General features: G+C 36.4%; 1 long non-coding RNA gene across 1 annotated transcript in view; it reads right to left on the bottom strand.

Moving 5' to 3' along the window:
• LOC311595668 overlaps nucleotides 1-25,862 on the bottom strand; it is a 114,822-nt gene that overhangs the window by 10,368 nt on the left and 78,592 nt on the right. The window lies entirely within an intron of this gene.

Below are 25,862 nucleotides of genomic sequence, written 5' to 3'. Positions count from 1 at the left end.
CCAAACAGAATAGACTTGAAAAGAAAATTTTCCCGTCACATAATAATAACAACGCAAAATATACAGAACAAGGAAAAAATATTAAAAGCAGCAAGAGAAAAAGGCCGAGTAACGTATGAAGGCAAACCTATCAGAATTACTCCTGACTTCTCAGCAGAGACCATGAAAGCCAGAAGGGCCTGGACAGGGGTTCTGCAAACCCTAAGAGAACACAGATATCAGGCAAGACTACTATATCCAGCAAAATTATCAATAACCATTGATGGTGAAAACAAGATATTCCATGACAAAAACAAATTCAAACAGTACCTAGCCACAAATCCGACTTTACAGAAGTTACTAGAAGGAAAACTCCACCCCAACTGGTCTACAACCAAAACTACATAGGAAATAGGTAACTATACCATTGCAAAATCACAACCTCACAAAATCTTGACTGTTACAAATACCAAAAATGAAGGGACTTACCAATCACTGGTCATTAATATCTCTCAATGTCAATGGTCTCAATTCTCCAATAAAAAGACACAGACTAATGGAGTGGTTGCATAAACACGACCCAACATTCTTCTGCATTCAAGAAACACATCTCAACCACAAGGACAGACATTGTCTCAGAGTAAAGGGTTGGGGGAAAATATTCCAAGCAAATGGTCACAAGAAACAAGCTGGGGTAGCCATTCTAATATCTAATAAAATAGACTTTCAACCAAAATTAATCAACAGAGATGAGGATGGACACTTCATACTCGTCAAAGGTAAAGTCAACCAAGAAGACATCACGATTTTGAACATCTATGCTCCAAATACAAGGGCTCCCACATTTGTAAAAGAGTTATTAACAAAGCTTGCCCCACTTATTGATACCCACACATTAATAGTGGGCGACTTCAATACCCCACTTTCACTCAAGGATAGGTCTTTGATTCAAAAACTAAGCCAGGAAATAACCTCATTAACCAATGTCATGAATCAAATGGATCTAACAGATATCTACAGAACTTTCCACCCAAACGCAAAGGAGTATACCTTTTTCTCAGCACCCCATGGAACATTCTCTAAAATTGATCACATAGTTGGTCACGAAGCAAACCTCAACAGATACAAGAAGATTGAAATAATACCTTGTATCTTATCAGATCACCATGGTCTAAGGCTGGACTTCAACAACAACAGAAATAACAAAAAGCATACTAACACGTGGAAACTAAACAACTTTCTACTTAATGAAACATGGGTCATGGAAGAAATAAGGGAAGAAATTAAAGACTTCCTGAAACTCAATGAAAATGATGGAACAACATATTCAAATTTGTGGGACACATTGAAAGCAGTGCTAAGAGGAAAATTCATAGCACTAAGTGCCTTTTAAAAGAAAATGAAATCATCCCACATAAACAACTTAACAACACATCTGGAAGCTCTAGAAAAAAAAGAAGCAGAAACATCCAAGAGGAGTAGACGCCTAGAAATAATCAAACTCAGGGCTGAAATCAATAAATTAGAAACAAAGAGAACAATCCAAAGAATCAACAAAACCAAGAGCTGGTTCTTTGAGAAAATTAACAAGATAGACAAACCGTTAGCCAACCTAACGAAAAGACAGAGAAACACTATCCAAATTAACAAAATCAGAAATGAAAAGGGAGACATAACAACAGATACTGAAGAAATACAAAGAATCATAAGAACCTACTTTAAAGGCATTTATGCCACAAAATTCGAAAATTTAAGGGAAATGGACAAATTTCTCGACCGATTCCATTTGCCAAAATTGAACCAAGACCAGATAAACAAATTAAATAGCCCTATTTCGCCTATAGAAATAGAAGCAACCATTGATAGTCTCCCAACCAAAAAAAGCCCAGGGCCAGATGGCTTCAGCACAGAATTCTACAAGTCCTTCAAAGAGGAGTTAATACCGATACTATTCAAGCTATTCCGAAAGATAGAAATGGACGGAACATTACCAAATTCCTTCTATGAGGCCACAATCACATTGATACCTAAACCTCACAAAGACCCAACAAAAAAAGAGAATTTCAGACCAATTTCTCTTATGAACATTGATGCAAAAATACTCAACAAAATATTCGCAAAGCGATTACAACAGCATATCAAAGACATCATCCACCATGACCAGGTAGGATTCATTCCAGGCATGCAGGGATGGTTTAACATACGGAAATCCATCAATGTTATCCATCATATAAACAAACTGAAAGAGAAAAACCACATGATCATCTCTCTTGATGCAGAAAAAGCATTTGACAAAATCCAACACCCATTTATGTTTAAAGTTCTGGAGAGATCGGGAATACAAGGCACTTATCTAAACATAATAAAGGCTATTTACAGCAAACCAACAGCCAACATTAAATTAAATGGAGAGATACTCAAGGAAATCCCTCTAAAATCGGGAACCAGACAAGGCTGCCCTCTGTCCCCATATCTCTTCAATATAGTTCTTGAAGTTCTAGCCAGAGCAATAAGACATCAAAAGGAGATCATGGGGATCCAAATGGGAAAGGAAGAAGTCAAATTATCCCTATTTGCAGATGATATGATAGTGTACATAAGCGATCCCCAAAATTCCACCAGAGAACTCCTGCAGCTGATAAACACCTTCAGCAAATTGGCAGGATACAAAATAAACTCGAAAAAGTCAGTAGCCTTTCTGTATACAAATGACAAACAGGCAGAGGAAGAAATTAGGAAAACTACTCCCTTCACGATAGCCACAAACAATATAAAATATCTAGGAATAACTTTAACCAAGCAAGTGAAGGACTTATTCGAAAAAAACTTCAAACCTTTGAAGAAAGAGATTGAAAATGACATCAGAAGATGGAGGGATTTACCTTGTTCATGGATCGGGAGAATTAACATAGTAAAAATGGCCATCTTACCAAAAGCAATTTACAAATTCAATGCAATCCCTATCAAAATACCTACAAAATATTTTGAAGATATTGAAAGATTAATTCTCAAATACATATGGAGAAATAAAAAACCCAGAATAGCAAAAACAATCCTATACAATAAAAGATCCTCCGGAGGAATCTCCATACCTGATCTCAAGCTGTACTACAGAGCAACAGTAATTAAAACAGCATGGTACTGGCAAAGTAATAGGCTGGTGGATCAATGGAATCGAATTGAAGACCCGGAGATGAACCCACACACATTTGCTCACTTGATTTTTGACAAAGAAGCCAAATCTATTCAATGGAAAAATGATAGCATCTTCAACAAATGGTGCTGGTCTAACTGGATGTCTACATGTAGAAAAATGCAATTAGACCCTTATTTGTCACCATGCACAAAACTCAAGTCCAAGTGGATTAAAGACCTCAACTTAAAACCAGAGACATTAACTCAGTTAGAGGAAAAAGTGGGGAAGAGCCTGGGACACATAGGCACAGGAAACAACTTCCTGAACAGTACACCCACAGCCCAGGCCTTAATGTCAACCATTAATAAATGGGACCTTATGAGGCTGAGAAGCTTCTGTAAGGCAGGAGACACTGTCAAGAGAACAAAGCGACAGCCTACAGACTGGGAAAAGATCTTCACCAACCCTTCATCTGACAAAGTTTTAATATCCAAAATATATAAAGAACTCAAGAAATTAAACACCACAAAACCAAACAACCCAATTGCAAAATGGGGCTTAGAACTAAACAGAGAATTCTCAACAGAGGAATATCAAATGGCTGAGAAACACTTAAAGAAATTCTCATCCTCGTTAGGCATCAGAGAAATGCAAATCAAAACGACACTGAGATTCCATCTTACACCCATCAGAATGGCTAAGATCAAAAACTCAAATGACACCACATGTTGGCGAGGATGTGGAGAGAGAGGAACACTCCTTCACTGCTGGTGGGAATGCAAACTAGTACAACCACTTTGGAAAGCTATCTGGCGTTTTCTCAGAAAAATGGGAATAGGGCTTCCTCAAGACCCAGCTGTCCCACTCCTTGGAATATACCCAGAAAATGCCCTAACACACAACAGGGACATATACTCAACCATGTTCATAGCTGCTTTATACACAATAGCCAGAACATGGAAACAGCCTAAATGTCCCTCAGTAGAAGAATGGACTAAGAAACTATGGTACATTTACACTATGGAGTATTACTCAGCTATTAAAAACGAGGAATTCCCGAAATTTGTGGACAAATGGATTGACCTAGAAATTATCATAATGAGTGAGTTCACCCAGAAGCAAAAAGAGACAAACGGTATATACTCACTTATATCAAAACACTAGTCCAAGGGATACGTCCCATGAAAAACCTTACTTACCGAGAAAGTGGGTCAGAGGAGAGGACATCCTATTGAGACTTTAGGCGAGAGTAGCATGGAAGAATGGGGAAATAATTTGACCCACAGGGTCCTGGAAACCTACAAGAAGAACTTTATGACAGGCAGATCTGGGTCCTGGGGTCCTCCTCAAACTAAGGCATCAGCCAAGGAGAAATAGGCAGTAAACTTCGAACCCCTACCAAGACCTAGCCGACGAACATGATATTCTCCACTGTTGAGTGGAGAGTGAGATCTGATTCTCACGTGAACTCTGGTGCCCCTTTTCTGACCATGTCCCCTGGATGGGGAGGCCTGGTGGCACTCAGAAGAAGGATAGCAAGTTACCAAGAAGAGACTCGATAATCTTAGAGCATACATAGGGGGAAGAAGTCTCCCTCAATCACAGACATAGGAGAGGGGAGAAGGGGGGAAGTGGGAGGGAGGGAGGAATGGGAGGAAACAGGGGAAGGGCTAACAATCAAGATGTATTATGAATAAATTAATTAAAAATAAATAAATAAATGTTACATCCATAGTGATTTGGCTATTTGTATTTGTAAAACTTGAAATAAATTTCTGAATGAAATTCAAAAAAAAAATGTAGAAAAGTTGACAAATTTATGCCTTAGATGAAGTGCTGACTGTATTGAAATGGACTCTTTATTTACATAGATACAATAAGTGTATAAAACCATTAAACTATATAAGCAAAAATGTAATATACAAATCACTAGTAGTCCCACTATCCAAATTTACATTTTCATTTGGGATTTATTTCTGTAATATTTTTCCATAATTGGGTACAGTATTACCAGTATCTATAAATATGGAAATAATAACAATTCTCACCCCAAATTATAATATAGCTTATGGAATAATAACTTATAAATATATAAATATATATACATATCTTTTAAATACTATGCTTAAGATAAAATTTACAAACATTATAATATACAACCATAAAGGATTTTGGTATGTTTTAAAGATTGCAAATGCCTTAAAAGCACACATCCAAACAAGTTATAAAGAATCCTGTTTCCAAGGAACTTGCTCTCATGACTTTCTCTAATTATACTCTGGCTATTCAAAGGCAGACATTATGTTAGTTTTCTTTGTCTTTACTTTAAACAGTGTATCCATTTGATGAACACAAATGATTTGATATCCAGCTTTGTCCCTTGACTGAGTTAACAGCTGTTTCCTCTTCCCAAATAATCATTTATTTCCTGAATATAACACAGTCTGCTCATCTATTTTCTTTTCAGTGAATTTTGTTTATTTCCATATTGGAATTTTATAAATAAGGCTTGTTAATATTCCTGGGCAATTTGTTTTGTTCATTCATGGTTTGATATTTAAGTGGATTATCTAACAGTAAAACTTTTCATTTGTAGGTTGAAAATGTAAATGATGTTATAAGAAATAGTCAAACTCTCTTTCAACAAATAAATTTTACAACTTATATTTCCATCAGTCTTACATAAATATATTCACACACTCCAAACTGTTCCTTTCTTGGGTGACGTTTATCATCAGAAATATATGTATAATTTTATATAAATTATTATTTATTTCTATATAATATATATTTCTGCTATAGAGAAAGTATGTTCTTGCTTTCCCTGAAAAATCTCTTCACTGTCTCTTCTTCCTCTAAAAGAGAGCAGATCCTACCATAAGAGCCTCGCCCTCAGTTCCTCACTATTGTCCCTCCTTCAAATATCACTGCCTTACTGATAAGTTTCTCAATATATTTTGAGAGGATAAAGCAATCATAGCTTATTCCCCTTAATTTTGAATCCTCTACATCTTTTGGCTCTCTAAGTAAGTTTGGGACAACTAGTTCCTATAGTTCCAAAACTTGATTACTTAAATTAATATTCTTATTAAATCTATGGTATAATTTAGAAAGAACTAACTTAAATGAAATATTGAGTCTTTCATTTGATAAACTATAAACACCACTATATATTTAACTCTTTAATTAATGCCGGCATGATCTTATCATTTTCATGTAGACTTCTCAAACACACACACAACCACACACACACACACACACACACACACACACACACACAGATATGAATGTGTCTGTGTCTGTGTGTGTGTGTGTGTCTGTGTGTGTGTGTGTGTCTGTGTGTGTGTGTGTATGTGTGTACACATCACTGTTTGGCATTCTGATACTATGATAGTGGTAGGAAGCTTAGTTTGCCTATATGAAGCATATGTAAAGATGTTATGATAAAATTCTATTTTTGACTTTAGCAACCAATATTCCATTCCTGAGAGTTTCTCCACCCTGACCCTTTATTATACAGTCTTCTCCGATGTTACTTGTTAATTTTTCAAGCACCTTCTAGATAGTCAATTTCATGTACAAAGAGAGTTTTAAGTTTCTCTTATACTAATTTTTACATTTTCATCGCCTTTTTAATAATATCAACTGCAGTGAAAAATATAAAAAAGCAGTGATATCTGATAGTAACTTTTTATTAAAGCCTAGTTTTGCTTTACATAAGTAAGTTATCATTTGTAATTTTCTGGGAGACGTTCTTTGTCATATGTTTCATTTTCTTTCCCCTTGTTGAGATTTTTTTTTCAATGAATGACAGTTTAACTTTGCCAAATGAGTTTTCTGGGTCTATTGCGATCATTTTCTGTTAAGCTGATAAACTCTGTTGATTATCTTAAATGTGAAAACAGCTACACTGTCATGGGATAAAACCTACATATTTATGATTGAATGTGCATATGCTTTTATTAAGGATTTTGTTGTTTCTAACTGAAAAGAAGCGGTTTCCATAATTTGCTTTTTTTATAAATCCAAACTCTTGTTTTTAAACCAAGACTAAGCTGACCTAAAGAAGAAGATGAAAAATATTATTTTCTTCCATTGTTAATAATTTCCATATAATTGATTTTATTTATTCTATATGTAGCAAATAGCTATTAAACTTTCAAAAGACAAGGCTGAATATATAGATATGCATTAATTGATTCAGTCATCAATCAGTAGATTTATATAAATCACCTCACTTTCTTGTGCTGTACTCGTGAGAGCTAGATATATTCTATTCTGTCAAATCTTTCACTGATCCGTCATTTTGTATGCTCCTCAATTTGATGTCATTGTTTGCATTAGAGTTGTGTACTAAGGACATTCTGTATTCCAGCAGGATCACACAGACCTAGAAGCTCTTTGGATATGATCAGAGTAGCCATGATGCTAGATTAAAATTCCTCTATAAGACCTGGATAATAATTGCACCAGTTGGCATACCAAAGATGGTAGCCTAACCCTAGAATTATTGGAAATTAATGGCTTCCTAGAGAGGGGAAATCAGTATTTTTTGAGGGGCAAGCCCCATGATATGTTACCTAATCCCAAGTGCTTATTTCTGAACACGTATACATATAAACAACACTAACTCAGCAAGTTTACATATATATTCATATATGTGTATGCATATATGCATATATACACATATATGTATAAACTATATATACATAAGTGTGTAAACAATAATAACAGATGAAGAAGTCATAAATCTGAGAGTGAGTGTGCAGAACATGACAGGAGTTGGAGGACGGAAAGAGTAGTGGGAAACGATGCAAACATAGTACTTGTGCATGAAATTTACAAAAGCAAACAGTTAAAAAAGGATAGACATCATTATATAACAACAACAAGGAAAGCCTTGCTGAACCACATTCATCAGCATGCCTCCTGTGTCTACTATGACAGTTAAAGTAGCAGAAATATCCTGCCCTGTGTTTGGTGGTACGCACCTGCAATGCCAGGACCCAGACGGCAGAATCGGGATGATTACCACAATTTTGATGCCAACCTGTTCTATAGAGTAAGTTGTATGCCAGTGCAATAGTGAAACACTCACTCAAATAAAAATTTTTAACAAATTCCTCTCAACCTTTTATACCTCTGGTATTTCAACTCACAACTCTTATCTACAATCTACTATTCCCCTCTCTTATGGTGAACACTTCAAAAGTCCGCCTTCTATTCTTCCTGAATTTTACTTGTGCTCCATGTTAAACACAAAAATAAAAGACTTGAAGTTAAGATCTGTATATGAGAGAGAGCATAAGATGTCTGTCTTCTAGGCCTGAGTTACCTCACACTGTATAGCTTTTTCCCGTTCCATCCATTTACCTGAAATGTTTATGATTTAGTTTTCACGTTGTTAAGTAATATCACAGAATGTATGAGTCACAAATTGTATCTCCTCATCTGTCGATGGACATACGTGTTGATTGTTTCTTAGCTACTGTGAATAGAGAAATAATGAAAACGGATGCTCATTTGTCTCTGTGGTAGGATAGTTATAAATTCCATTGAGTGTATGCCCAGGACTGAAACAGCTTTGTCATATAGCAATTCTACCTCTAGTTTTTGGAGGAAGCTCCATAATGGTTTCCAAAGTGGATGGACTGTTTGCACTCCCATCTATAGTGCCTAAGGGCACTGAGTCAGTACTTGTTATTTGCATTCCAATAATGGCTATTCTAACTGGAGTGAGATGGATCTTAAGGTAGATTTAAATTGCATTTACCTGATAACTGTGGAGGTTTTGTAAAACTTGAAAACTTTCAAAACTATTTTTCAAGCCATTTGCACTTCTTATTTTGAAAATTATCTGTTGAGTTATATAGCCTATTCTTTAAATCAGAGTGGTTGCTTATTCTAATATTTACGGTTTTGTTTTTACTTTTGTATTTATCTAGACACTGATTCTCTTTGGGATGAGTAGATAGCAAAGACTTTCTCACATTCCATGGGCTGTCAACCCATTTGCTACAGTTCCTTGTACTGTACAGTTTTGTTTTGTTTTGTTTTTTAGTTTCATGAGAACCAAAACGATCATTATTTGACTGGTTTCCTGCTATGCCTTTGGAGGATAAAGCTAACACGAAGGAAGAGTCTATGAAAAACCATATGATATCCTACTTTTTCATAATCTAACTTAATAATTTTAACTGGAGGCACAGCAGAATACATGTGAAGCCAGACTGTCTTCAATCAGAGACGTTCTCCTTCAGAAAGAGAGGAAAAGTACTCTCTGTGACTCCCAGCATAGAAAAGAAGATCTCTCGCACCAATCCTATAGGAAAAGGTTCGTCTAAGATGTATGAGGACCAGTGTAATAGAAACCACAGCCCTGGAAATAGGTAACACGTGGAAGTGCCCTGCTATTGCAAGAATAGAACAACATGGACAGAATCTTTGAGAACAAATCAGCAGACAGAGCAGAAAGTTCAGGGAAACTGATGCACACAGGTAACACGTGAAAAGCATGGCTGAGAACTCTGTGAAAGAGGTCTATGAGAGGCAGATCTCTAGAAGTCTAGTAATTATTTAAAAAATGAATTCACACAGATCATCTCTGCATTCACTAAAATAACAGGAGAAAGGGCAAGAAATATTTTTCTTCCATACTATATGCACTGAAAGCATTTCCATAATCTTCTTTAACTCCTGCTCTTGAGATGAGGGTGTGTGCCTAGTCTTATCTTGTTATGCTACGTTCTGTTGATACCCCTGGGAGGCCCGCTCATCTCTGAAGCAAAAGAGAGGAGCAGCGGCTCTCTAGGAGAGAGAGGGTAGGTCAGGGAGGATAGATGGGAGAAGTGAGGCAGAGGAAACTACAGTCAAGTTGTTATGTATGAGAGAAGAATAAATTTAACTTTAAAAAAAAGAACACAGCATTGGGATCTTGCTTGCAATCATTAAGTGTTCAATCATATATCTAAATAAGCAATCAAATTTGATGTCCCTCTTTTCCAGGGAAAAACATACACTTTCGTTCTTTAATTCCACTCTACTTTCTCAACCTTTCAAAGTATAAGCAAGACTGAGGATTGGAAAATCAAACTATACATCTCTTTCTCACTGAACGTGTTTCCTCGCTGTCAACTGGCTTTTTGTTTTTTAGTGCTCCATGAATCTTATTTCACACATATCATATGTATTCTGACAATGAATTCTGTCTTGATTACTGATGAACCAGGAGGAGAGAAAACAGTAAATTAATGTCCCTTTCATCTCCCATCCCTTTTCTTCTTAGAGACGTTGCTTTTTTTTTTCATTGTTGATAATGGAAAGCAGTGTGATGTTCTACATCTACACCACTTGCTTGTTTCATATTGGAAATTATACATACTATTAAACTTGTTGAACTATATACCATATGTGCTTATAAGGGTTTTTAAATGAGTGTTAAAATACAGACAATCCAAGTGCATTTTATTTTTAAAGGTAAAATAATAGGAATTTTTAACTTTGAATATTTATGACATAGTGCAACTTTGAACATTTGTCATATGTTCCCTGAATAAAGGTTAAACAAATAAAATCACCTTTAACACTGATGAGGGTATATTCTCCTTAGATATTTTTAACAACATGAATGTAAAGTTGCTCTTGAAAATGATTCCCAAAATTTATCTGTGTCTAGAATATGATTTGAAAACTTCTTCCCTTACTACAAAAATCAGGTTATTCTTTCTAATACTTCATATTTCTAAAACAATAGATATATTTTCAATGACATAAAATAGATAAAGGAGGAGAAAGAAGAATGGTTAGTGTATGCCATTTAGAATGAAGTTATTGAAACCTGTCTCATGAAGATCTAAAGGCCTCCACATAATGAAGTTTCTTAATACCATTTGAAAGGCTTTCTCACTACAGCTCTATTTCTAAATCAAACAGTTCTTTTCAGGTATTAATTAGAGTATAAAGATATAGAAGGAAAGATGTGCAGCTCAAAGAAACCTAGTGTTCAATTTTCATAGAAGATGAAGGGAACAAATGTCTTAAATTCTTTTTAAGATAGGAATATAATAGCTGAAAATTCACACCATATGGTCTCTAAGGTAACATGTACTGTATTACATCAGGATGAAATAAGTTGGTATTATAAACATGCCTGATTTTACTTTTTTGCACCTAGTTTTTATAAGTCCAAATAAGTGAGATTCTTCTACAAATGGGATGCCAATGAAGCAAAAGTGAAAGTGAGGTAGAAAATGTTCAGACAAAAGTTTTAAATGAGAAATAAAATAAAAATATAAATACTGTGGCTGTTAGATCAAAACTCATGTTAATAAAGAAGTAGGTTAAAAATATTGCTAATAGGATGTTACTAAGAACGATGCTTTTGATTGCTTCTAGGATATGGTCAAATTAAGCTGACTGCCTTTTCCCACTAGTTTCCTGGGGAATTCAATTTTTAGATTCAGAGATGTGGAAATAATAAACACTGAAAATTAAAATTTGTTGAAGAAGCTGTCATTCTGACAAAGTAATAACCCTAAAATCTAGTGAAGGCATAGTCTTTTAACTTAATATAGTGTTTTGAATTAATATAACCCTTTCACCAATATACTGAAAATTACTCAGTTTTTGATAATACCAAATATAATTATATCCTCAGGTTGAACAGATTTTTATAAAATTTAGTAAACTTTCAAATAATGTCATTTATAATGTTAGTTGTTGGAAAACTATTTACACATGTTAACTTTTTTCTTTGTCTAAGGAAAAATGATCATAAGATTTCCCCATTTTAATTACATATAAACATAACAGAAAGATTCCACTTATTAAACATGCAATTCTTTCACACAGTAATAATATTTGGCAAAGCAAAGTGAGACTCAAAAGTTAATAATAAATACAGAGAAAGGAAGGATGTGAACTCAAGAGATTAAAAGAGTGTATGATCTGTACTTAACTACCATGTCACAATATGATAGATATGAGGAAATTAAACCTGAACAACCTATGTCCTGCTTGTGCTCATGTGGTAACTTAGGGACAACAGAAACTAGGAAAGCAAATTACAAGTATCATTTTTACCCCACCAAGCCTGGCTGATTCTATAAGCATTTACCAGCTATCCAGGTGAGGATTGACTCCCCGCTGGGTTCTCTTGGGTTGTTATAGGAGGTCAATTTTTTGTGACTATACGATTGATGTCTCCAAGTTATTCTTTACTATTATCTGAGGACTCACAGCCCCTAGCACCTCACCACAGCTGGTCACAGTACTCTTTTCACCTGGCATTTCCTTTACCCATTGACAATTTGGGTAATTTAGTCATCACATTTCACAAAAAGAATTCTCTAATAATCCGAACTGGCTTGGGAACAGGTCATTCCTTAGTAAAGTTCCAAGTAACACTGAAGCTCACCTCAACATTGGTTATAAGTTTTCTCAAAAAAAAAAAACTAAATAGAAGAAACAAGTAATCCATGCTTAGATTTTTGACTTTGGCAACTTCAATTATCTGAGTATCATATTTACACAATTTAAACTATGCCATTTTGTTCCCTGAACTGGATATATGATAATATGAGATCTGAGGACTCTGCAGCGTGGAGCATATGGATTCTTATATGAAGGGGGAATAAACTCTTGGACAGCATAAGGTAGACTGTGGTGGATGCTCTCTGCAGTAACTCTCCAATGATCTGTGCTCTTGCTTAATTCATAACCTTAAAGATACCTGTGACCCATCACTTTCTTCCTTGTTGCAGCTTAGCAGGTTGAGAAACACTCCATTGGTTGATTTGAAGAAGGAATATTCCATGTTTTGAGAGGGACCACTGACATGGCCACATGGTAAAAATTTATATGTAGTTTGTGGACCCTGAGCAATATCCAACTAGTGGCCCACGAGTAAACATGAAACCGTTATCCTACAAGCAAAAAAAAAATCAATTATGCCAACAGTCTAAGGGAACTTGGATGCTGGCCAATCTCTAATCAAGCTTCTGATGATTTAGCTACCCAAGCCAAAATCTGGATTGTAATTTTTACCTCAAAATGAAAAGCTAGCCAAGTTAGGCCTAGATCCCTCTGCCTCAGAACTGTGAGATAATCGTGCTACGAGGCTATTGAAACTAAACTGTACATTGGTTCTACAGCATGGACAGCTGGTAGAGCCATATCATGACATCATGCATAATTTTACATGTATCTAAATATTTCAAAAAGTCTCATAAATATGTAACAGCTAAAACAAGGGTACTTAATATTTAGATATTTATTATGAATAAGAGTTTTTATGATTCTTGAATGTTGGGTGATCATTTTATGCACTATGTAACAATTATACTTATATTGTTCAAATGCTGATTTCTGCACCCAGAGAGTTGAGTTCAGGCCAAGCTTTGGAGTTGTCATTTGTATGAAGCATCCCTTGCTTTAGTATTTTGTAAACATTGTTCTCCATCACCATCTGATTGGTTGAATAAAGAGCTGAAGAGCCTATAGCAAAGGCAGGAGAGAGAGGCAGGACTTATGGGCAGAGATAGGAACTCTGGGAAATGATGAAGCACAAGAGAATTTGCCTATGAGACATAGAGGAAGATGAAGAAGATAGAATGAACCACATGGCAGAATTTAGATTAATATGAATGGGTTAGCGTAAGTAATAAGAGCTAGGTGTGAGCAAGAGTAACCTAAGGCCTAAAGCTATTATAAATAAATATGTCTCCGGGTCATTATTCAGAGCTGGGCAGGCACAGCAAGTCTGTACGGTTTTACTTTAAATGATTTTAAGTGACTAATATAGCAGGTACATACATAATTAAATAAAACCATTTTATTAGTATGAAAAAGTCTACCATATTTGAGTGTATATTGAGTATTCTGTGATATCTTTGTGTTTTAATATCAGTTATTACTCAAAGGAACTGTAGTCAATGCCTTGATTTTATTAATCAGGTAGAAATAGACTCAAAGACACACAAAGAAACTTTTCAAATTTAATCAAATACCATAGGTAACTATTCTATTTCAAATTTTACATGTATTTAAAGAAGCGTTAAAATTCCTACCCATATCTCTACAAAAGTAATTGTTATAAAAGAGGTTTAATTAATCCAGGTTCATGCTTGACTTTTGAGGTTTGGACTATGCCTTAACAACATCTCCCCCCGCCCCCCGGCTCCTTTGCTTCTTACCTATATTAGACAGGTTTTTGTCTCATTATTATCAGCCATTTATAGACTAATTTTGTATTTTAAAAAGCTGAAATTGATTATGCAATATTCCAAGTCACTTCTCAGGAGATGTAAGCATATAACGGAAACCAAATGCATGCATGCAGCAAACACAAAGGCTGCAATACCGATAGACACAGGAGATATTCCATATGAAATATATGGATAAAAAAAATTTATATCTTTTTACAGGAATTTTTTTGGAAAAAATGTTCATCAGAAAAAGTTCTGAAGGACTAGTCAATGTTCTACCAAACTTGAAGAACTCACTTATTGAAGACCATCGGTGAAGTGTAGAGAACAGTAATTTTCCAGCAACACAATTTGTTCAAGGACAATTCCCTAGGTTTCAGCCATGATTGTCTGATGATCCTATCATTTGTTGTTTGGTTTTATAATATTTTTGGTTTTTCAACACAGGGTTTCTCTGTGTAGCCTTGGCAGTCCTACACTTGCTTTGTAGACCAGGCTGGCCTCTAACTCACAGAGATCTGCCTCCCTCTGCCTCTGCCTCCCGAGTGCTGGGATTACAGACTGTGCCTGGCTTGGTTTTGTAATTTTTATTCTTTAACCTAATAATCCAAATATGTCAGACACAAGATTCTGTCATCCATAATATGTTCTGCTTTTGTATCTCCCATATGTTACTCTGTGACTATTATGTAATAGCTCAATTATACATTTCAAATCATACATTTATTTCTGAGAAAAAATGGGTCTCTCTTAGAAAAACAAAAATGTGCTGATGCCAGTAACAACAGAAGAAAACACTAAAAATGTACTCTTGACTTCACTGTCAACTGAGGTTCCTGGAAAGATGCCTCATCTACACTGAACTTTTCTACAAAAGCTGGTTGACGGATATGCACATCAGTGGTTGTGGAGGAGTTAGAATGTTACAAGTCCAGGGCAAAAACTGTCCTGTACCTTCTTGGCCTCTTGAATATGTGAGCTAACACTATGGAACTGCTTGGCAAATCTTTTGAAATTCATAAATCCATAAATGAGCAAATAATTAGCTTTCATAAAGCCAAAGGCTAAATATCATCAGACAGTATCTGCCTGTAAAAGGTATGACCCAGCTTTCCGGTAAGCTGCCTTCCTGAGACACACACCAGTGTATTTGAAAGTGCTTTGATCTACAACTCTCTTTGTTCTGTTGCTGTGGGATAACTTTAATCTGTATTCCCAAACCATGGTGACTGATAGTTGGGTCCAGGATGAATTCTCTTTCATTCTGTTTGAGGTGAGAGTTGCATCTTTTACACTGATATCACTTAAAGAATATTTCTAAAGTATTTTAAAAGAGACAGCAGAGAGCAGTAAGTCTTAACTCAGGTCTTAGGGTCAGATTAGTTCACATTTCATTTCTGGCTATAAGTTCTAATGTCATGCCTTTAGATCAGGTGCTAACCTTTGGATTTCCATAATCATAAATCGAACATTGATATTCTTGCTGATAAAGTTGTATTAATACTAGCATAAAATTCCAAGAACATGGAAAGATCTTGCTTTTCTCAAAGTGAAAGAACCCTAAAAGTAATTCTATTTTGACTTCTCTTTCTTATTTCTTTGGTCAGTTATGAACAAGAACAATAATTCTCTGAAGAGCCACAGCTATCAATTATTATTTACAATTCACAACTACCTAAGCACTTCCATAAGCTTTCCAAGTCACAGAATTTTACTTTGATTGACTACTTCACTTAATCTGATGTCCTTGAAAACAACTGGTATTTTCTTCTGAACTAAACTTCCAGAATTGTAGCTAGCTAAACTTAAACTTAAACTCGTTTTTTGATGTTTTTACCTAAACCATCATATGTCATAACTTACGTGTAAGTAGTGTTCTTACCACTATAGTGTTTTATGCAAAATGAATCACAGGACCCTTTCAGTAGTGTATTACTGTGGAAATGCTAGTCTTTAAAATGGGAATTTCTCTGGACCTCCACCAGATGGAATAATGACGCAGAGACTCACAGTATTTACCATAATCTTAGGCACTATAGCTGGGCGCAGATTCTCAACTATTCTAACCTGACAGTACTGGCCTGGCCTGCATCCTGCCACAAGGCCTGTTACCTCTCAGCCCCACACCTCTTCCTCCTCCATGCTTGCCTGGTGACTTTTCCTGATTCTTTCCCAGAGTTTCTATCTCTGCCAGAAGTTCTGCCTTCCTCTCTTGCCTTTTCTATTGACCAGTCAGCTCTTTGTTAAACCAATCAGAAAGTGTTGGAGGGAATGTTTACAAAATATGATGCAGCCAATGAATAACAGTACCAAAATCCAGCCTGTTCTTAGCTCTCTGCTGGTACAGAAATCAACATTTGAATAATATGGAGACAACCTTTCCACAATGCATGAAAAAATCACTCCAACAACCCTTAGGAAGGGTAAGGAAGCTGTTAGAAAGTAATCCCCTTTCCCATTGCTTTGTCATGCCTGTAGTTGTTGGTTTTCTTAATTTTTTTTTTAAACAGAAAAAGAGCCAAAGCATGAGATTATATTCCTATTGGTGCTAAAATTGTAGATTGACTCAGTGAATATTTAAAGATAAAAAGATTTTGAAGCATATATGCCTAAAACATTGAGATACTAAGTGACGACATTGTGGACAATTTTAATGGTTCCCTGTTGTTCATTTTGTTCCCATGCCTTTCTCACCACGTCACTCACAGAAAACAGCAAATGGTATCTTCAGATGCAGTCAAGGGAATGTGGAGTTCAAGAGTGTCTTTTTTTTTACAACTATAATGTAAAAGAACTACAAACAAGCTGAATTGAATTCAAAAAGTGTGCATGTGAGCCATGTATAGATGTGAGCCTCAAAGAGTTCCATGGGTCTTCTTTTGTTAATCTTGCCTTAACTGGAAACTTTCTCTAAAAGCCTCCGGCATTCTATATCCAGCAAATGGTTCTCCACATGACACTTTTAGGGAAACAGAAGACCCATAAATCTGCCAGGGGCAGTGAAAGTGAGATTATGAACAGTTAAGTGGATGGTGCCAGGTGACAGCCAGTGTATCTGAACCCCCAGCCCGCCAGAGTTTAAATCTGTCCTACACTCACTGGCATCTAAATAACCCTGCCAGGTATCAACTCTAAACCCTTCACAAAACTAATATTACAAATCACATTGTCCAAGAAGCACACCAACAATGTTCAAAATCTCCTTGCAGAATTTATGATTATGGGCAGAGATGAAGAAGTGCTGCTTCTAATCGACCTGTCCATGCAGCAAGAAAAGTCATAATGAACGATTTTGTCAGACCCACATTTGTTCAGCCTCTATAAATGTCCCACGGGGAATGCATTGCTCTCGGGGGTGAAGCTGCTGTCAGGAACGCACTGTCGCAGTGGTACAGTGGGCACTTTACAGGAAAGGCTGAGGATTTTAATCAAGATGACCTTGGTGACCTGAGTTTGCCTTTCTTTGTCTACCATGCACAGGCTTTTTTTCTGACCTTAAGTCCTTGACCGCTTTTCTCCTAGCATTTCCTCGGTGGGCTCGATTCTGTCTCTGGACCTTTGAATGATAGATGAATCTCCTAGCTGCTTAGTTTTATAACCGAGAAGGATGTTTTCAAGGTCCTAAAACGCAATTCTTTAAAAAGCTTGTGCCCCTAAAGTGTCATTCCTAATCAACTAGCACTTTCCAATGGATAGCTTCAAGAAAGAGCACAACTGTTCTTTTCAGCTGAGCACCAGAAATACATCGACCGCAGAGCACAGGAGGTTGAATGCACAGGCCCAAACAAGATGGACTCCATCTTTTGTTTTTTTGTTGTTTTTTTTTTTTTCATTTTGTTTTGGTGATTTGTATGTGTATTTTTTGTTTGCTTTGGTTCTGTGGGAGACTTTGTTTGTTTATTGAAAGACAGAAAGAATATGAAAATGGGTAGTAAGGAAGTGGGGAGGTCTGGGGGAGTTTTGGGTTGGAAAGGGATATGGTTAAAATATACTATATAGAAATATTTTAATAAAAATTTGAAAAGGAAATAGTGCCCCATTTCCCTGAGATAGTAAAATACTAACTCACCAACCTCTTTAAGTACTAACTAGTAAATAAAAATGGTCTGATGTACAAAGCGATGGTGCAGCCAAGCCTGTGACCCGAGTACTGGAGAAATGGAGAAAGAATATCAGGGGTTTTCCTGGTTAGGGATCCTATTGCTAAGACCATGACCAAAAGCAAATTGGAGAAGAGTAGGTTTATTTCACTTACTCTTCCACGACACTGTTCATCACTGAAGGAAGTCAGGGTGGGAGCCTGGAGGCAGGAACTGATGCAGAGGCCGTGGAGTGGTGCTGCTTTCTTCATGGCTTGCTCAACCTGCTTTCTTAAGAAATCAAGCACCACCACTCCAGGACTGGTACCTCCCAAAATGGTTGGGCCCTCCTACATGAACTAATTAATAAAATGCCCCACAGGCTTGCCTACAGTTCAGTCTTTCAGAGGCATTTTCTTCATTGAAGCTCTCTCAGGGACTAGAGTTGGTATCAACTTGACATAAAACTAGCCAGTGCAAGAATTAAAAGGTCATACTTTACCCTACACACACACACACACACACACACACACACACACACACACACACATACACACACACACACATACACACACACACATACACACACACACATACACACACACACACATACACACATACACACACACACACATACACACACACATACACACACACACATACACACACACATACACACTCACACACACATACACACACACACACATACACACATACACACACACATACACACACACACATATACACACACACACACACACACGCACACATACACACACACACACACACACACACACACACACACACACACACACGAGTCTGTTCAGTGTCCCTCCCAATATCATTCTCTCGCCAGTGGTAATCGTCACTCACTTTGTTTCAATAACGCTGAGTTGAATCTTCTCTATTACAATAATTTTGTCAATTCTAAATGTATCTTTAGTATTAACTTTAAAATTTTATGAACAATGATTTTCTTGCATGAAGTTCTCAACCCCTGTTTAATTTTATTTACTAATGCATGAGTTTTGTTAAAACTAGACAACAGAGAGAGCTTTGTAATTTTGAAAGTTAAAAGTTATTAGTCATAACCAGGTGGGTGACGGTGAGAAGTCAGGGACTTGGGTCACAAGCTGCTTACTCTCTGTGTTTTGAGCTCCTTTGAGGCACAGTTGACAGGCTTAAATTTCTATTTCATGTATAACATTTTAATTTAAATCATATTTATGGGAGAGTATGAGGTAATGGCCCATATATGGCTATCCTAGAGGACAAATTGTAAGGCTAGATTTTACCCTCCCACCACATGGGTTCTGGAGTTATCAGACTTGGTGGCAAGCACCTTTGCCAACTGAGCCATCATCAGCCCTATGCATAGTTTTTAAACAGAGTTGAATAGAAGCCAATAATCCTGCCTCTTAAAGATGATGCAACAACGAAGCTAAGATTTAGAGAGCAAAATCATGTGAAAGACACGGGAGGCAGAACAAAATAACGTGTCAGAAATCAGAAACCAAAGCTGTTTTAACTAGAGTGTAAACTTCATTAGGGAAAAGCAAGGGATAAAAATAGAAATCATTTGGATGAAAGGTTAAATACAATGAAGTAGATTTTAATAAACATTAAAAGGCTGAAGGTTTTTATTCAAATGCCCCAATTTTTTGTTGTAAATGTAAGTTTAGAATACACTTTTCTCTTTCTCAACTTGAAGGAAATAATTTATCATTCAGTGATTGACTGCTTTTAAAGACTTTTTACAATAGGTTCCCATGATTCATACTAGGGACATATTGCATGACACTCTACTATGTGAACCTGTGTTGTTAATCCTTATCACCTCAGGAACAGAGGCCCAGATTTCCCACCACTGACACAAAGCAGCATATGCCTCTGCCTATTATCACCTCCGCTGTGCTATTCAGGATTCTTCTCCTTAGTAACGAGTCCCTTCACATCAATAGACCTAGGGGCCTCCTATCAGCCTCGTGACTACAGGATTGAGCACTGGCTGTTTCCTCCTTCCTTCATTTTCATCTTAATACTTCCTGTGTCTGACATTCAAGTCATTGGCATAACTAATAGCAATTCCATCTCTAGACCAGCAGCAGTTCTCAAGCCGTGAGTGGTGACCATCAGAGAACACGTATTTTCAATGGTCTTAGGAACTGAGACACTGCTCAGTAGCCAAGTCAAAATTATGAAGTAGCAACGAAATAACTTCATGGTTGGGGACAGGGTCACCACAACTTGAGAAACTGTATTAAAAGGTCACAGCATTAAGAAGGTTGAGAACCACTGCTCTAGACTATTTACCATTTCTTCCACTTTTTTTTATCATTTCTTCCACTTTTATCTCTGTGCAACTGCTAAATCACACCTACGCGGTATCTCCAGCTTTCCTAGAAGCAAGCTTGTACAGGTAGAGAAGTTAATGTAATCAACAAGGGTTAAGAGGGAAATGGAAAATAGGCTCTCAGGATCCAGGTACACAATGCAATAGAGTGAATTTATTTTATTTGAAATACACATACACGCACACACACACACAAGCACATGCACCCATGCATCACATACACAAACATATACATATATATGGCAGTTATGTATACATATGAAAGTTCCAGTATTTCAAATATTTGTCTTATTTGCAAACAATCACAAAAAAACAAAGAAAATGACTACCATACTACAAAGGAGGAAGCAAGCAAAGAAAGAGTATGGAGCTACATGAAAGCATATTTGCTATTTGACAGCTAACTTATATATCCCTCTAGTGTTTAAAACAAAACCAAAATTTTAATGCCTATTACATTTTCTAAACTGTTATGTCCAGTGCATCTCAGAGGTAGGATGGTAAATTAAACAGTAACAGTCATGAAGTTTGAGTTGTTTCTAAACCAATGTAATCAGCGTAAGTTAGGCAAAATTTTAACACAAGGAACCAACTTAAAAGAACCAGAGAGTCATGAATTAGGGAAAAATTAATGATATAAAATATAAAAATATACACACACACATGTACACATAGCATATACACCTATGTGCACATATAAGCATATGCATGAACATATGCATGCAAATACACACATGTGCATGTGCATACAGAGACATATACATTATTAGTAAGACATTGTCCAACCAGCCTGAATCACTTCCTATGTTTTCCTGGTGGTTCAATGTAAATAGTAAAACATTAAAGGAGCATTTAAATCAAGAAGAATTAGAGGACTGTGGGCTCAGAATTAGATACTAGGTGGTGTTTTAAATAAACTCATTCACTTGGCGGAGTATGCACTTTTAAAACCAGTCAGCTTGAGATTAATCCAAGCACCACATTTTCTTGTTGAAGTGTCCTAATTGCATTATCACATTGACTTTCTTCAAAAATACAGAATTTTCTTTAAATTAATACAATAAAATATGAATCAATGTTATTCTGCATGGATGCTCATGAGTGAAATGAGTCTTCAGAGCTAATACCACAACCTATAAGGTTATTTTTAATTTGACAAATATTAGGGGGGAAGGGAAAGCAGAAAGTCAGCACTGCAATTCTCTGGCTATACCCCTGATGTCACATTCCAGTTCATCTTTATTTTGCAAGGGCAATGAGAAAAAAATGGAAGTATATTTCCTTTTCTGAGCAATTTAGAATATTTAGCTTGAATAACACTATCATTTATTTGGCATCAATATTAATGATTTGAAATGGGAGCAAAATTACTGTGATAAAATTCATAGTTGCGCTGTCTTCAGCTGCTAGAACTGCAAAACAGAATAAATATATAAAATGATGCATCATTTAGAATGCTGGTTTATAAAGTGCAATGGGAGTTTTAAGAGGCATTGAGCTTTTGGGACTATTAGACAACTCTAGTTAAGAATGAAACTCTAAGAATATTTATTTATAAACCAACATCACAACCAGAAGAAGACTCATTCCATTAAATGATGTCTTGCTGTCTCTGCATGCTTAGTAGAGAACTTTCAAGTGTAAATTCTCACAAGAGAAAAGTTTCTTCTCTAAAACTGCCCTGCCAAATTAGGTTCATTTCTTTTATTACATTTTATTTTTAAGTAAATGTTGAGGATTAATGGTAACTCAAACAAAATGAAAATTTTACCTTGTTCTATAACTTCTACTGCCTGTTATCACCAGGATTAGTGACAGTTGATGGCTGGGATGTTAAACCAAAAAGCCTAGGGAGTATTATGGGGCCCATATTTGTGATTCTATTGCTGGGTTGGTTATTTTTCATATCACTGGCACCAAAGAGCTGACAAAAGCAACTCAAGGAAGGAAGGAAGGCCATGTTTCATTCCCTGATTGTAAGTCCATTATGGTGAAGGACTAATGGCAGGAGCAGCTCCATTTAGACAACAAGAGCGTGAGGTGTTAGGCTTTCACATCCTGGTAGTCAGGCCACTGACAACTTCCAACAGAATCACGAGTGGACACAGCCTCACACTCCCAGTGAGCCCCTTTTGTATACTGGTTCTGTGTTATAAAGTTCTACAATCTCCCACACCTGTGCCACCAGGCTGCAGACCGAACACTGGAACATTGAGCCTATGGGAAGCAGCTTGATTCAGAGACTAACAATGGCATATGTTACATCCCAGATCTATCCAGACTCTTAAAACCCAGAGCAACACTGAGTGGACTAAGTTGTGTTTCTATATCTATGCACACATACACAACAATACTAAGAAAGTAAAGAAGCCATGAATTTGAAAGGGGAATAGATGGGGAAGGAGCATAGGAGAGGTCATAGGAAAAAAAGAGATGGGGAAATGATGTAAGTATATTTTAATTAAAATACAATAAATCTTTAAGACAGAAAAAAGGTCTTAAAGAAGAAATTTTATTTTCTCAGAAAAAAATTTTGCCTGTGGACTAAGGTTTCCTTAGTGGTGGGCTGTTGTTCAAGGGTTTCCAACCTCGTGGCAGTTCACAGAAACACATATGCAAAATTCTTTGAAATTTTCAATATCCCTCTAGGAAAACATCAACAACAGAGCCAAATGACTCACAATTTCAAATCGCTCAGTATACAATATGTTACAAAGGATTAGTCACAACGAAATAATGTCTTGAAAAATAGACTGTGTAGTTGGTACCTAAGGAAAATTTAAAAGAAATCTGTTTAAAGTAATTGAAACATGTTTTGAAAAATTCTCAAGATTATAAAGAAAATTATTTTCTAAGGTTAAGACTTGATTTAAAGAAACCAATTGTGCAATACATGTAAATGGATTCCCATAACAGCAGCTGTGATAAGTTGAGTCGACTATATGCCAAGCGTTTTAGCAGTTATTTTGTATATGTGTTATCATTTTTCTAAATGTCATCATTCTATAAATTAAAGATACATAATTTACATATGTGAAATATGGCATAGAAGGTATCTAAAGGCTTTATCTTCCTCTTCTGTAGGCTTAGATTTTTCAAAAACCTACTTTATTTGGGGTTCTTAAGCACTTCTATCTCTCTTCCAACCCAGAGACCTGATGTAGGGAAGAAAAAAGGTAGTAGGAAAAGGGGTGAATCCAGTTTCTGTAGTCAGGATACCAAAATACCAGCAAACAGCAAGCAACAGCATCAGAGGCATAGCTTAGTAGAAACAGCAAGACTTGGCCTGCTCAGCACAAGTCAGAAGAAGAGGCCAGAATCTGCTGAGGCAGCAGGAGTCAGCGGGAGTGCCAAGACTCAGCCAGAGTGCCATGAGTAGTTCTCTGGAGTGTTTTTCTATGTGAAATGAAGTGTAGAAAAGCTAAGAGCAGTGAAGCGATGGGAATGGTTGCAAAGTGTAGTAATACAAAAGTCTTGTCTCACTGTCTATAGGGCTCCTATTTAACCCTTCTCAGAGTCCACACAAAGATGTTTTCCAGCTGACAAGAACCATGCCCCTCGCATGAGACAGCTTTCAGCAAAACATCAGATCTTCTCAAAAGTCTCTTTTCAGTGGTGGAAAAGCATTTCCACATCCCAAGTTGGAATCAAACCAAACAAACAAACAACAACAAAAAAAAAACATATTCATATGACACAATTGAGCTTTTAAGGAAACCAGAAACTTCCACTTTAGCCTTCAGTGCATAACTTACCTAGAAAGAACATAACAATCAGCTGAATTTTCCTCTCCAAAAGGAAGGAAAATGCTAGAATTAAACCCCCTTAAGGTAAGCACTTTCTGTTCAGTTGCTTGTGTCTCACTAGTGTCTATTAAGGAAGACTTGAACACTGTAACAGAATTCTACTGAAATATATATAGTTTTATATATAATTAATCATAGGTCACTTTTGTGAAAACACTGATTATTTTGAACTCTACTCTTTTTGTTTACTCATGTGTTTTCTTTCTGAATCATAACAAAAACTCTTAAGTGATTTTTAAATTTTTTGCAATAGAAAAAATGGCCAATGGATGCCTATGGTTATGTGTGAAATTTTTCTGAAGTTTAATAACTACAAAAACCAGTTCTCTCTTCATATCCTGAATCCACATGGTTTCTGCTCTCCTAACTGAGACACAGTTTTCTACAACAGACAATGTATTAATCAAGCACAGTTAACACTATAAATAATAAAACTGAGGTCACCATATCCTCACTAGATATTTTTATGAAGAATATTATTTATAATAAATAGAAGCTGATTAACTTTTTTTGAGAATCATAAAGTAAACTAATAAATCTAGCATAAAACTCTAAGTGAAAAGTGGGGTTTAAAACATTTTGGGTGTACACATGCTGGCGAGGATGTGGGGAGAGAGGAATACTCCTTCATTGCTGGTGGGAATGCAAACTAGTACAGCCACTTTGGAAATCTATCTGGTGCTATCTCAGAAAAATGGGAATAGGGCTTCCTCAAGACCAGCTATTCCACTCCTTGGAATATACCCAGAAGATGCTCCAGCACACAACAAGAAAATTTGCTCAACCATGTTCATAGCAGCCTTATTCATAATAGCCAGAACATGGAAACAGCCTAAGTGTCCCTCAGTAGAAGAATGGATAAAGAAATTGTGGTACATTTACACTATGGAATACTATTCAGCTATTAAAAACAAGGAATTCTCGAAATTTGTGGATAAATGGATTGAGCTAGAAATGATCATAATGAGTGAGTTAACCCAGAAGCAGAAAGACTCAAATGGTATATACTCACTTATATCTGCATATTAGCCCAAGGGGCATGTCCCACAAAAGCCTTCACTTACCAGGAAACTGAGACAGAGGGGAGGACATTCTAGTGGGACTCTAGATGAGAGAAGCATGGGAGAATGGCAAAGTAGAAGGATCCAGAGGGTCCTAGAAACCTACAAGTAGAACATTATGATAGGCAGATTTGGGCCCAGGGGTCCCGCTCAAACTAAGGCACCAGCCAAGGACAATACAGGCGGTAAACCTTAAACCCCTACCCAGATCTAGACAATGGACAGAACATTCTCCACAGTAGAG

The sequence above is a fragment of the Acomys minous genome, assembly GCF_964271855.1.
Source record: "Acomys minous genome assembly, chromosome: 4".
NCBI lineage: Eukaryota > Metazoa > Chordata > Mammalia > Rodentia > Muridae > Acomys > Acomys minous.
Note: the sequence above shows the minus strand (reverse complement) of the source record. Positions and strands in the feature narration are given on the sequence as shown.